Below are 15,083 nucleotides of genomic sequence, written 5' to 3' on the forward strand. Positions count from 1 at the left end.
CACTTCGAATGCCTTACCAATTCGGCTATCTGGGCGACTGCGTTCTCCTTCACTTTCTGGGCTATTTATATTTACTAGAATTGTATCTGACGCAATGAGGGTGGTAGCCAGCGCCACTCTGACTACACGGGGAGAAGGGGACCTTCTTTTCAACCCCCGGGCGTGACTCAAACGTCTACAGCCTGTCATGAGCGGGTAACTGGAGGGAAGCCCTCTTATGCTAACTAGGCATCCAGGCTGAAAGAAACGAGATCCTCGCTAGGCTTTCGCAGAATAATATAGTAGGGAAATGAGGGGCCCGTTGAGAAAATACAGAAAGATAGGTCAGCAGTCTACAACGCCAAAGGAGTCATAGGGGTGTGGTTAGGCTCTTTTTCTTTTTCACTACGGTTATATGAAGCACACATTTTTTTAAAATATAGAGAAGAAAGAAAGAAAAACACCCGCCCAGAGTGGGGACCGAACCCACGCCTTTCGATTACATGTCGAATTGCTTACCAATTCGGCTATCTGGGCGACTGTGTTCTCCTTCACTTTCTGGGCTATTTATATTTACGAGAATTGTACCTGACGCTTGAGGGTGGTAGATAGCGCCACTCTGACTACACGGGGAGAAGGGGACCTTCTTTTCAACCCCCGGGGCGTAACTCAAACGTCTACAGCCTGTCATGAGCGGGTAACTGGCGGGAAGCCCTCTTATGCTAACTAGGCATCCAGGCTGAAAGAACCGAGACCCTCGCTAGGCTTTCGCAGAATAATATAGTAAGGAAATGAGGGGCTTGTTGAGGATATACAGAAAGATAGGTCAGCAGTCTACAAAGCCAAAGGAGGCATAGGGCTGTGGTTAGGCTCTTTTTCTTTTTCACTACGGTTAATGAAGTACACGTTTTTTTAAATATACTGAAGAAAGAAAGAAAAACACGCACCCAGAGTGGGGACCGAACCCACGCCTTTCGATTTAATGTCGAATGCCTTACCAATTCGGCTATCTGGGCGACTGTGTTCTCCTTCACTTTCTGGGCTATTTATATTTACTAGAAATTTATCTGACGCTTGAGTGTGGCAGATAGCGCCACTCTGACTACACGGGTAGAAGGCGACCTTCTTTTCAACCCCCGGGGCGTGACTCAAACATCTACAGCATGTCAAGAGCGGGTAACTGGCGGGAAGCCCTCTTATGCTACCTAGGCATCCAGGCTGCCAGAACCGAGACCCTCGCTAGGCTTTCGCAGAATAATATAGTAAAGAAATGAGGGGCTCGTTGAGGATATACAGAAAGATAGGTCAGCAGTCTACAACGCCAAAGGAGGCATAGGGGTGTGGTTAGGCTCTTTTTCTTTTTCACTACGGTTAATGAAGTACACATTTTTTTTTTAATATACAGAAGAAAGAAAGAAAGACGCGCCCAGCGTGGGGACCGAGCCCACGTCTTTCGATGACACTTCGAATGCCTTACCAATTCGGCTATCTGGGCGACTGCGTTCTCCTTCACTTTCTGGGCTATTTATATTTACTAGAATTGTATCTGACGCAATGAGGGTGGTAGCCAGCGCCACTCTGACTACACGGGGAGAAGGGGACCTTCTTTTCAACCCCCGGGCGTGACTCAAACGTCTACAGCCTGTCATGAGCGGGTAACTGGAGGGAAGCCCTCTTATGCTAACTAGGCATCCAGGCTGAAAGAAACGAGATCCTCGCTAGGCTTTCGCAGAATAATATAGTAGGGAAATGAGGGGCCCGTTGAGAAAATACAGAAAGATAGGTCAGCAGTCTACAACGCCAAAGGAGTCATAGGGGTGTGGTTAGGCTCTTTTTCTTTTTCACTACGGTTATATGAAGCACACATTTTTTTTAAATACCGAAGAAAGAAAGAAAAACACCCGCCCAGAATGGGGACCGAACCCACGCCTTTCGATTACATGTCGAATGCATTACCAATTCGGGTATCTGGGCGACTGCGTTATCCTTCACTTTCTGGGCTATTTAAATTTACTAGGATTGTATCTGACGCTTGAGGGTGGTAGCCAGCGCCACTCTGACTACACGCGGAGAAGGGGACCTTCTTTTCAACCCCCGGGGCGTGACTCAAACGTCTACAGCCTGTCATGAGCGGGTAACTGGCGGGAAGCCCTCTTATGCTAACTAGGCATCCAGGCTGAAAGAACCGAGACCCTCGCTAGGCTTTCGCAGAATAATATAGTAAGGAAATGAAGGGCTCGTTGAGGATATACAGAAAGATAGGTCAGCAGTCTACAATGCCAAAGGAGGCATAGGGCTGTGGTTAGGCTCTTTTTCTTTTTCACTACGGTAATGAAGTACACATTTTTTTAAATATACTGAAGAAAGAAAGAAAAACACGCACCCAGAGTGGGGACCGAACCCACGCCTTTCGATTTAATGTCGAATTCCTTACCAATTCGGCTATCTGGGCGCCTGTGTTCTCCTTCACTTTCTGGGCTATTTATATTTACTAGAATTGTATCTGACGCTTGAGTGTGGCAGATAGCGCCACTCTGACTACACGGGTAGAAGGCGACCTTCTTTTCAACCCCCGGGGCGTGACTCAAACATCTACAGCATGTCATGAGCGGGTAACTGGCGGTAAGCCCTCTTATGCTACCTAGGCATCCAGGCTGCCAGAACCGAGACCCTCGCTAGTCTTTCGCAGAATAATATAGTAAAGAAATGAGGGGCTCGTTGAGGATATACAGAAAGATAGGTCAGCAGTATACATCGCCAAGGGAGGCATAGGGGTGTGGTTAGGCTCTTTTTCTTTTTCACTACGGTTAATGAAGTACACATTTTTTAATATACAGAAGAAAGAAAGAAAAACGCGCCCAGAATGGGGACCGAACCCACGCTTTTCGAGTACATGTCGAATGCCTTACCAATTTGCTATATGGGCGACTGTGTTCTCCTTCACTTTCTGGGCTATTTATATTTACTAGAATTGTATCTGACGCTTGAGGTTGGTAGATAGCGCCACTCTGACTACACGGGGAGAAGGGGACCTTCTTTTCAACCCCCGTGGCATGACTCAAACGTCTACAGCCTGTCATGAGCGGGTAACTGGCGCGAAGCCCTCTTATGCTAACTAGGCATCCAGGCTGAAAGAACCGAGACCCTCGCTAGGCTTTCGCAGAATAATATAGTAAGGAAATGAGGGGCTCGTTGGGGAAATACACAAAGATAGGTCAGCAGTCTACAACGCCAAAGGAGGCATAGGGCTGTGGTTAGGCTCTTTTTCTTTTTCACTACGGTAATGAAGTACACATTTTTTTAAATATACTGAAGAAAGAAAGAAAAACACGCGCCCAGAGTGGGGCCGAACCCACACCTTTCGATTACATGTCGAATGCCTTACCAATTCGGCTATCTGGGCGACTGTGTTCTCCTCCACTTTCTGGGCTATTTATATTTACTAGAATTGTATCTGACGCTTGAGGGTGGTAGATAGCGCCACTCTGACTACACGGGGAGAAGGGGGCCTTCTTTTCAACCCCCGGGGCGTGACTCAAACGTCTGCAGCCTGTCATGAGCGGGTAACTGGTGGGAAGCCCTCTTATGCTAACTAGGCATCCAGGCTGAAAGAAACGAGATCCTCGCTAGGCTTTCGCAGAATAATATAGTAGGGAAATGAGGGGCCCGTTGAGGAAATACAGAAAGATAGGTCAGCAGTCTACAACGCCAAAGGAGTCATAGGGGTGCGGTTAGGCTCTCTTTCTTTTTCACTACGGTTATATGAAGCACACATTTTTTTTTAAATACAGAAGAAAGAAAGAAAAACACCCGCCCAGAATGGGGACCGAACCCACGCCTTTCGATTACATGTCGAATGCATTACAAATTCAGCTATCTGGGCGACTGTGTTCTCCTTCACTTTCTGGGCTATTTATATTTACTAGAATTGAATCTGACGCTTGAGGCTGGTAGATAGCGCCACTCTGACTACACGGGGAGAAGGGGAACTTCTTTTCAACCACCGGTGCATGACTCAAACGTCTACAGCCTGTCATGAGCGGGTAACTGGCAGGAAGCCCTCTTATGCTACCTAGGCATCCAAGCTGGGAGAACGGAGACCCTCGGTAGGCTTTCGCAGAATAATATAGTAAGGAAATGAGGGGCTCGTTGAGGATATACAGAAATATAGGTCAACAGTGTACAGCGCCAAAGGAGGCATAGGGCTGTGGTTAGGCTCTTTTTCTTTTTCACTACGGTTAATGAAGTACATTTTTTTAAATATACTGAAGAAAAAAAAAAACACGCGCCCAGAGTGGGGACCGAACCCACACCTTTCGATTACATGTCGAATGCCTTACCAATTCGGCTATCTGGGCGACTGTGTTCTCCTTCACTTTCTGGGCTATTTATTTTTACTAGAATTGCATCTGACGCTTGAGGGTGGTAGATAGCGCCACTCTGACTACACGGGGAGAAGGGGGACCTTCTTTTCAACCCCCGGGGCGTGACTCAAACGTCTACAGCCTGTCATGGGCGGGTAACTGGCGGGAAGCCGTCTTATGCTACCTAGGCATCAAGGCGGCCAGAACCGAGACCCTCGCTAGGCTTTCGCAGAATATTATAGTAAGGAAATGATAGCTCGTTGAGGATATACAGAAAGATAGGTCTGCAGTCTAGAATGCCAAAGGAGGCATAGGGGTGTGGTTAGGCTCTTTTTCTTTTTCACTACGGTAATGAAGTACACAATTTTTTTAAATATACAGAAGAAAGAAAGAAAAACACGCGCCCAGAATGGGGACCGAACCCACGCTTTTCGATTACATGTCGAATGCCTTACCAATTCGCTATATGGGCGACTGTGTTCTCCTTCACTTTCTGGACTATTTATATTTACTAGAATTGTATGTGACGTTTGAGGGTGGTAGATAGCGCCACTCTGATTACAGGGGAGAAGGGGACCTTCTTTTCAACCCCCGGGGGTGACTCAAACATCTACAGCCTGTCATGAGCGGGTAACTGGCTGGCAGCCCTCTTATGCTACCTAGGCATCCAGGCTGCCAGAACCGAGACCCTCGCTAGGCTTTCGCAGAATAATAAAGTAAGGAAATGAGGGGCTCGTTGAGGATATACAGAAAGATAGGTCAGCAGTCTACAACACCAAAGGAGGCATAGGGGTGTGGTTAGGCTCTTTTTCTTGTTCACTATGATTAATGAAGTACATATATTTTTTAATATACAGAAGAAAGAAAGAAAAACACGCGCCCAGAGTGGGCACCGAACCCACGCTTTTCGATTACATGTCGAATGCGTTACCACTTCGGGTATATGGGCGACTGTGTTCTCCTTCACTTTCTGGGCTATTTATATTTACTAGAATTATACCTGACGCTTGAGGGTGGTAGATAGCGCCACTCTGACTACACGGGGAGAAAGGGACCTTCTTTTCAACCCCCGGGGCGTGACTCAAACGTCTACAGCCTGTCATGAGCGGGTAACTGGCGGGAAGCCCTCTTATGCTAACTAGGCATCCAGGCTGAAAGAACCGAGACCCTCGCTAGGCTTTCGCAGAATAATATAGTAAAGAAATGGGGGGCTCGTTGAGGATATACAGAAAGATAGGTCAGCAGTCTAAAATGCCAAAGGAGGCATAGGGCTGTGGTTAGGCTCTTTTTCTTTTACACTACGGTTAGTGAAGTACACATTTTTTTAAAATATACTGAAGAAAGAAAGAAAAACACGCGCCCAGAGTGGAGGCCGAACCCACGCCTTTCATTTACATGTCGAATGCCTTACCAATTCGGCTATCTGGGCGACTGTGTTCTCCTTCACTTTCCGGGCTATTTATATTTACTAGAATTGTATCTGACACTTGAGGGTGGCAGATGGCGCCACTCTGACTACACGGGGAGAAGGGAACCTTCTTTTCAACCCCCGGGGCGTGACTCAAATGTCTACAGCATGTCATGTGCGGGTAACTGGCGGGAAGCCGTCTTATGCTACCTAGGCATCCAGGCTGCCAGAACCGAGACCCTCGCAAGGCTTTCGCAGAATAATATAGTAAGGAAATGAGGGGCTCGTTGAGGATATACAGAAAGATAGGTCAGCAGTCTACAATGCCAAAGGAGTCATAGGGGTGTGGTTAGGCTCTTTTTCTTTTTCACTACGGTTATATGAAGCAGACATTTTTTTAAATACACAGAAGAAAGAAAGAAAAACACCCGCCCAGAGTGGGGACCGAACCCACGCCTTTGGATTACATGTCGAATGCCTTACCAATTCGGCTATCTGGGAGACTGTGTTCTCCTTCACTTTCTGGGCTATTTATTTTTACTAGAATTGTATCTGACGCTTGAGGGTGGTAGATAGCGCCACTCTGACTACACGGGGAGAAGGGGACCTTCTTTTCAACCCCCGGTGCGTGACTCAAACGTCTACAGCCTGTCATGAGCGAGTAACTGGCTGGAAGCACTCTTATGCTACCTAGGCATCCAGCCTGGGAGAACGGAGACCCTCGGTAGGCTTTCGCAGAATAATATAGTAAGGAAATGAGGGGCTCGTTGAGGATATACAGAAAGATAGGTCAGCAGTCTACAACGCCAAAGGAGGCATAGGGCTGTGGTTAGGCTCTTTTTCTTTTTCACTACGGTTAATGAAGTACACATTTTTTTAAATATACAGAAGAAAGAAAGAAAAACGCACCCAGAGAGGGGACCGAACCCAGGCCTTTCGATTACACTTCGAATGCCTTACCAATTCGGGTATCTGGGCGACTGCGTTATCCTTCACTTTCTGGGCTATTTATATTTACTAGGATTGTATCTGACGCTTGAGGGTGGTAGCCAGCGCCACTCTGACTACACGCGGAGAAGGGGACCTTCTTTTCAACCCCCGGGGCGTGACTCAAACGTCTACAGCCTGTCATGAGCGGGTAACTGGCGGGAAGCCGTCTTATGCTACCTAGGCATCAAGGCTGCCAGAACGGAGACCCTCGCTAGGCTTTCGCAGAATAATATAGTAAGGAAATGAGGGGCTCGTTGAGGAAATACAGAAAGATAGGTCAGCAGTCTACAACGCCAAAGGAGACTTAGGGGTGTGGTTAGGCTCTTTTTCTTTTTCACTACGGTTAATGAAGCACACATTTTTTTTAAATATACAGAAGAAAGAAAGAAAAACACCCGCCCAGAGTGGGGACCGAACCCACGCCTTTCGATTACATGTCGAATTGCTTACCAATTCGGCTATCTGGGCGACTGTGTTCTCCTTCACTTTCTGGGCTATTTATATATACTAGAATTGTACCTGACGCTTGAGGGTGGTAGATAGCGCCACTCTGACTACACAGGGAGAAGGGGACCTTCTTTTCAACCCCCGGGGCGTAACTGAAACGTCTACAGCCTGTCATGAGCGGGTAACTGGCGGGAAGCCCTCTTATGCTAACTAGGCATCCAGGCTGAAAGAACCGAGACCCTCGCTAGGCTTTCGCAGAATAATATAGTAAGGAAATGAGGGGCTCGTTGGGGAAATACACAAAGATAGGTCAGCAGTCTACAACGCCCAAGGAGGCATAGGGCTGAGGTTAGGCTCTTTTTCTTTCTCACCACGGTAATGAAGTACACATTTTTTTTAATATACAGAAGAAAGAAAGAAAAACACGCGCCCAGAGTGGGGACCGAACCCACACCTTTCGATTACCTGTCGAATGCCTTACCAATTCGGCTATCTGGGCGACTGTGTTCTCCTCCACTTTCTGGGCTATTTATATTTACTAAAATTGTATCTGACGCTTGAGTGTGGCAGATAGCGCCACTCTGACTACACGGGTAGAAGGCGACCTTCTTTTCAACCCCCGGGGCGTGACTCAAACATCTACAGCATGTCAAGAGCGGGTAACTGGCGGGAAGCCCTCTTATGCTACCTAGGCATCCAGGCTGCCAGAACCGAGACCCTCGCTAGGCTTTCGCAGAATAATATAGTAAGGAAATGAGGGGCTCGTTGGGGAAATACACAAAGATAGGTCAGCAGTCTACAACGCCAAAGGAGGCATAGGACTGTGGTTAGGCTCTTTTTCTTTTTCACTACGGTAATGAAGTACACATTTTTTTTAATATACAGAAGAAAGAAAGAAAAACACGCGCCCAGAATGGGGACCGAACCCACGCTTTTCGATTACATGTCGAATGCCTTACCAATTCGCTATATGGGCGACTGTGTTCTCCTTCACTTTCTGGGCTATTTATATTTACTAGAATTGTATCTGACGCTTGAGGGTGGTAGCCAGCGCCACTCTGACTACACGCGGAGAAGGGGACCCTCTTTTCAACCCCCGGGCGTGACTCAAACGTCTACAGCCTGTCAAGAGTGGGTAACTGGCGGTAAGCCCTCTTATTCTAACTAGGCATCCAGGCTGAAAGAACCGATACCCTCGCTAGGCTTTCGCAGAATAATATAGTAAGGAAATGAGGGGCTCGTTGGGGAAATACACAAAGATAGGTCAGCAGTCTACAACGCCAAAGGAGGCATAGGACTGTGGTTAGGCTCTTTTTCTTTTTCACTACGGTAATGGAGTACACATTTTTTTTAATATACAGAAGAAAGAAAGAAAAACACGCGCCCAGAATGGGGACCGAACCCACGCATTTCGATTACATGTCGAATGCCTTACCAATTCGGCTATCTGGGCGACTGCGTTCTCCTTCACTTTCTGGGCTATTTATATTTACTAGAATTGTATCTGACGCTTGAGGGTGGTAGATAGCGCCACTCTGACTACACGCGGAGAAGGGGATCTTCTTTTCAACCCCCGGGGCGTGACTCAAACGTCTACAGCCTGTCATGAGCGCGTAACTGGCGGGAAGCCGTCTTATGCTACCTAGGCATCAAGGCTGCCAGAACGGAGACCCTCGCTAGGCTTTCGCAGAATAATATAGTAGGGAAATCAGGGGCTCGTTGAGGAAATACAGAAAGATAGGTCAGCAGTCTACAACGCCAAAGGAGTCTTAGGGGTGCGGTTAGGCTCTTTTTCTTTTTCACTACGGTTAATGAAGCACACATTTTTTTAAAATATAGAGAAGAAAGAAAGAAAAACACCCACCCAGAGTGGGGACCGAACTCACGCCTTTCGATTACATGTCGAATTGCTTACCAATTCGGCTATCTGGGCGACTGTGTTCTCCTTCACTTTCTGGGCTATTTATATTTACTAGAATTGTACCTGACGCTTGAGGGTGGTAGATAGCGCCACTCTGACTACACGGGGAGAAGGGGACCTTCTTTTCAACCCATGGGGCGTAACTCAAACGTCTACAGCCTGTCATGAGCGGGTAACTGGCGGGAAGCCCTCTTGTGCTAACTAGGCATCCAGGCTGGAAGAACCGAGACCCTCGCTAGGCTTTCGCAGAATAATATAGTAAGGAAATGAGAGGCTCGTTGAGGATATACAGAAAGATAGGTCAGCAGTCTACAACGCCAAAGGAGGCATAGGGGTGTGGTTAGGCTCTTTTTCTTTTTCACTACGGTTAATGAAGTACACATTTTTTTAAAATATAGAGAAGAAAGAAAGAAAAACACTCACCCAGAGTGGGGACCGAACTCACGCCTTTCGATTACATGTCGAATTGCTTACCAATTCGGCTATCTGGGCGACTGTGTTCTACTTCACTTTCTGGGCTATTTATATTTACTAGAATTGTACCTGACGCTTGAGGGTGGTAGATAGCGCCACTCTAACTACACGGGGAGAAGGGGACCTTCTTTTCAACCCCCGGGGCGTGACTCAAATGTCTACAGCCTGTCATGAGCGGGTAACTGGCAGGAAGCCCTCTTATGCTAACTAGGCATCCAGGCTGAAAGAAACGAGATCCTCGCTAGGCTTTCGCAGAATAATATAGTAGGGAAATGAGGGGCCCGTTGAGGAAATACAGAAAGATAGGTCAGCAGTCTACAACGCCAAAGGAGTCATAGGGGTGTGGTTAGGCTCTGTTTCTTTTTCACTACGGTTATATGAAGCACACATTTTTTTTAAATACAGAAGAAAGAAAGAAAAACACCCGCCCAGAATGGGGACCGAACCCACGCCTTTCGATTACATGTCCAATGCATTACCAATTCGGGTATCTGGGCGACTGCGTTATCCTTCACTTTCTGGGCTATTTATATTTACTAGGATTGTATCTGACGCTTGAGGGTGGTAGCCAGCGCCACTCTGACTACACGCGGAGAAGGGGATCTTCTTTTCAACCCCCGTGGCGTGACTCAAACGTCTACAGCCTGTCATGAGCGGGTAACTGGCGGGAAGTCGTCTTATGCTACCTAGGCATCAAGGCTGCCAGAACGGAGACCCTCGCTAGGCTTTCGCAGAATAATATAGTAGGGAAATCAGGGGCTCGTTGAGGAAATACAGAAAGATAGGTCAGCAGTCTACAACGCCAAAGGAGTCTTAGGGGTGTGGTTAGGCTCTTTTTCTTTTTCACTACGGTTAATGAAGCACACATTTTTTTTAAATATAGAGAAGAAAGAAAGAAAAACACTCACCCAGAGTGGGGACCGAACTCACGCCTTTCGATTACATGTCGAATTGCTTACCAATTCGGCTATCTGGGCGACTGTGTTCTCCTTCACTTTCTGGGCTATTTATATTTACTAGAATTGTACCTGACGCTTGAGGGTGGTAGATAGCGCCACTCTGACTACACGGGGAGAAGGGGACCTTCTTTTCAACCCATGGGGCGTAACTCAAACGTCTACAGCCTGTCATGAGCGGGTAACTGGCGGGAAGCCCTCTTGTGCTAACTAGGCATCCAGGCTGAAAGAACCGAGACCCTCGCTAGGCTTTCGCAGAATAATATAGTAAGGAAATGAGAGGCTCGTTGAGGATATACAGAAAGATAGGTCAGCAGTCTACAACGCCAAAGGAGGCATAGGGGTGTGGTTAGGCTCTTTTTCTTTTTCACTACGGTTAATGAAGTACACATTTTTTTTAATATACAGAAGAAAGAAAGAAAGACGCGCCCAGAGTGGGGACCGAGCCCACGTCTTTCGATGACACTTCGAATGCCTTACCAATTCGGCTATCTGGGCGACTGCGTTCTCCTTCACTTTCTGGGCTATTTATATTTACTAGAATTGTATCTGACGCTTGAGGGTGGTAGCCAGCGCCACTCTGACTACACGCGGAGAAGGGGACCCTCTTTTCAACCCCCGGGCGTGACTCAAACGTCTACAGCCTGTCAAGAGTGGGTAACTGGCGGTAAGCCCTCTTATTCTAACTAGGCATCCAGGCTGAAAGAACCGATACCCTCGCTAGGCTTTCGCAGAATAATATAGTAAGGAAATGAGGGGCTCGTTGGGGAAATACACAAAGATAGGTCAGCAGTCTACAACGCCAAAGGAGGCATAGGACTGTGGTTAGGCTCTTTTTCTTTTTCACTACGGTAATGGAGTACACATTTTTTTTAATATACAGAAGAAAGAAAGAAAAACACGCGCCCAGAATGGGGACCTAACCCACGCTTTTAGATTACATGTCGAATGCCTTACTTATTCGCTATATGGGCGACTGTGTTCTCCTTCACTTTCTGGGCTATTTATATTTACTAGAATTGTATCTGACGCTTGAGGTTGGTAGATAGCGCCACTCTGACTACACGGGGAGAAGGGGACCTTCTTTTCAACCCCCGGGGCGTGACTCAAACGTCTACAGCCTGTCATGAGCGGGTAACTGTCGCGAAGCCCTCTTATGCTAACTAGGCATCCAGGCTGAAAGAACCGAGACCCTCGCTAGGCTTTCGCAGAATAATATAGTAAGGAAATGAGGGGGGGCTCGTTGGGGAAATACACAAAGATAGGTCAGCAGTCTAGAACGCCAAAGGAGGCATAGGGCTGAGGTTAGGCTCTTTTTCTTTTTCACTACGGTAATGAAGTACACATTTTTTTAAATATACTGAAGAAAGAAAGAAAAACACGCGCCCAGAGTGGGGATCGAACCCACACCTTTCGATTACATGTCGAATGCCTTACCAATTCGGCTATCTGGGCGACTGTGTTCTCCTCCACTTTCTGGGCTATTTATATTTACTAGAATTGTATCTGACGCTTGAGGGTGGTAGATAGCGCCACTCTGACTACACGGGGAGAAGGGGACCTTCTTTTCAACCCCCGGGGCGTGACTCAAACGTCTACAGCCTGTCATGAGCGGGTAACTGGCGGGAAGCCCTCTTATGCTAACTAGGCATCCAGGCTGAAAGAAACGAGATCCTCGCTAGGCTTTCGCAGAATGATATAGTAGGAAAATGAGGGGCCCGTTGAGGAAATACAGAAAGATAGGTCAGCAGTCTACAACGTCAAAAGAGTCATAGAGGTGTGGTTAGGCTCTTTTTCTTTTTCACTACGGTTATATGAAGCACACATTTTTTTTTTTAAATACAGAAGAAAGAAAGAAAAACACCCGCCCAGAATGGGGACCGAACCCACGCCTTTCGATTACATGTCCAATGCATTACCAAATCGGGTATCTGGGCGACTGCGTTATCCTTCACTTTCTGGGCTATTTATATTTACTAGGATTGTATCTGACGCTTGAGGGTGGTAGCCAGCGCCACTCTGACTACACGCGGAGAAGGGGATCTTCTTTTCAACGCCCGGGGCGTGACTCAAACTTCTACAGCCTGTCATGAGCGGGTAACTGGCGGGAAGCCGTCTTATGCTACCTTGGCATCAAGGCTGCCAGAACGGAGACCCTCGCTAGGCTTTCGCAGAATAATATAGTAGGGAAATCAGGGGCTCGTTGAGGAAATACAGAAAGATAGGTCAGCAGTCTACAACGCCAAAGGAGTCTTAGGGGTGTGGTTAGGCTCTTTTTCTTTTTCACTACGGTTAATGAAGCACACATTTTTTTTAAAATATAGAGAAGAAAGAAAGAAAAACACCCACCCAGAGTGGGGACCGAACTCACGCCTTTCGATTACATGTCGAATTGCTTACCAATTCGGCTATCTGGGCGACTGTGTTCTCCATCACTTTCTGGGCTATTTATATTTACTAGAATTGTACCTGACGCTTGAGGGTGGTAGATAGCGCCACTCTGACTACACGGGGAGAAGGGGACCTTCTTTTCAACCCCCGGGCGTGTCTCAAACGTCTACAGCCTGTCATGAGCGGGTAACTGGCGGGAAGCCCTCTTATTCTAACTAGGCATCCAGGCTGAAAGAACCGATACCCTCGCTAGGCTTTCGCAGAATAATATAGTAAGGAAATGAGGGGCTCGTTGGTGAAATACACAAAGATAGGTCAGCAGTCTACAACGCCAAAGGAGGCATAGGACTGTGGTTAGGCTCTTTTTCTTTTTCACTACAGTAATGAAGTACACATTTTTTTTAATATACAGAAGAAAGAAAGAAAAACACGCGCCCAGAATGGGGACCGAACCCACGCTTTTCGATTACATGTCGAATGCCTTACCAATTCGCTATATGGGCGACTGTGTTCTCCTTCACTTTCTGGGCTATTTATATTTACTAGAATTGTATCTGACGCTTGAGGTTGGTAGATAGCGCCTCTCTGACTACACGGGCAGAAGGGGACCTTCTTTTCAACCCCCGGGTCGTGACTCAAACGTCTACAGCCTGTCATGAGCGGGTAACTGGCGCGAAGCCCTCTTATGCTAACTAGGCATCCAGGCTGAAAGAACCGAGACCCCCGCAAGGCTTTCGCAGAATAATATAGTAAGGAAATGAGGGGCTCGTTGGGGAAATACACAAAGATAGGTCAGCAGTCTAGAACGCCAAAGGAGGCATAGGGCTGAGGTTAGGCTCTTTTTCTTTTTCACTACGGTAATGAAGTACACATTTTTTTAAATATACTGAAGAAAGAAAGAAAAACACGCGCCCAGAGTGGGGATCGAACCCACACCTTTCGATTACATGTCGAATGCCTTACCAATTTGGCTATCTGGGCGACTGTGTTCTCCTCCACTTTCTGGGCTATTTATATTTACTAGAATTGTACCTGACGCTTGAGGGTGGTAGATAGCGCCACTCTGACTACACGGGGAGAAGGGGACCTTCTTTTCAACCCCCGGGCGTGTCTCAAACGTCTACAGCCTGTCATGAGCGGGTAACTGGCGGGAAGCCCTCTTATTCTAACTAGGCATCCAGGCTGAAAGAACCGATACCCTCGCTAGGCTTTCGCAGAATAATATAGTAAGGAAATGAGGGGCTCGTTGGTGAAATACACAAAGATAGGTCAGCAGTCTACAACGCCAAAGGAGGCATAGCACTGTGGTTAGGCTCTTTTTCTTTTTCACTACAGTAATGAAGTACACATTTTTTTTAATATACAGAAGAAAGAAAGAAAAACACGCGCCCAGAATGGGGACCGAACCCACGCTTTTCGATTACATGTCGAATGCCTTACCAATTCGCTATATGGGCGACTGTGTTCTCCTTCACTTTCTGGGCTATTTATATTTACTAGAACTGTATCTGACGCTTGAGGTTGGTAGATAGCGCCTCTCTGACTACACGGGCAGAAGGGGACCTTCTTTTCAACCCCCGGGGCGTGACTCAAACGTCTACAGCCTGTCATGAGCGGGTAACTGGCGCGAAGCCCTCTTATGCTAACTAGGCATCCAGGCTGAAAGAACCGAGACCCCCGCAAGGCTTTCGCAGAATAATATAGTAAGGAAATGAGGGGCTCGTTGGGGAAATACACAAAGATAGGTCAGCAGTCTACAATGCCAAAGGAGCCATAGGGGTGTGGTTAGGCTCTTTTTCTTTTTCACTACGGTTAATGAAGTACACATTTTTTTTAATATACAGAAGAACGAAAGAAAAACGCGCCCAGAGTGGGGACCGAACCCACGCCTTTCGATTACACTTCGAATGCCTTACCAATTCGGGTATCTGGGCGACTGCGTTCTCCTTTACTTTTTGGGCTATTTATATTTACTAGAATTGTATCTGACGCTTGAGGGTGGTAGATAGCGCCACTCTGACTACACGGGGAGAAGGGGACCTTCTTTTTAACCCCCGGGGCGTGACTCAAACGTCTACAGCCTGTCATGAGCGGGTAACTGGCGCGAAGCCCTCTTATGCTAACTAGGCATCCAGGCTGAAAGAACCGAGACC

At 47.2% G+C, this 15,083-nt stretch overlaps 2 non-coding genes across 2 annotated transcripts; both read right to left on the reverse strand.

Moving 5' to 3' along the window:
• Positions 1-11,922: 11,922 nt before the first annotated feature.
• On the reverse strand, positions 11,923-11,994 carry Trnat-ugu (transfer RNA threonine (anticodon UGU)). Its single transcript has one exon. It is a non-coding gene; the product is annotated as a tRNA-Thr (tRNA).
• Positions 11,995-13,839: 1,845 nt separating this feature from the next.
• On the reverse strand, positions 13,840-13,911 carry Trnat-ugu (transfer RNA threonine (anticodon UGU)). The gene has a single exon. It is a non-coding gene; the product is annotated as a tRNA-Thr (tRNA).
• Positions 13,912-15,083: the final 1,172 nt, after the last annotated feature.

Source organism: Haemaphysalis longicornis, unplaced genomic scaffold, assembly GCF_048455015.1.
Source record: "Haemaphysalis longicornis isolate Haplotype H1 unplaced genomic scaffold, Haemaphysalis longicornis Haplotype H1 scaffold_11, whole genome shotgun sequence".
NCBI lineage: Eukaryota > Metazoa > Arthropoda > Arachnida > Ixodida > Ixodidae > Haemaphysalis > Haemaphysalis longicornis.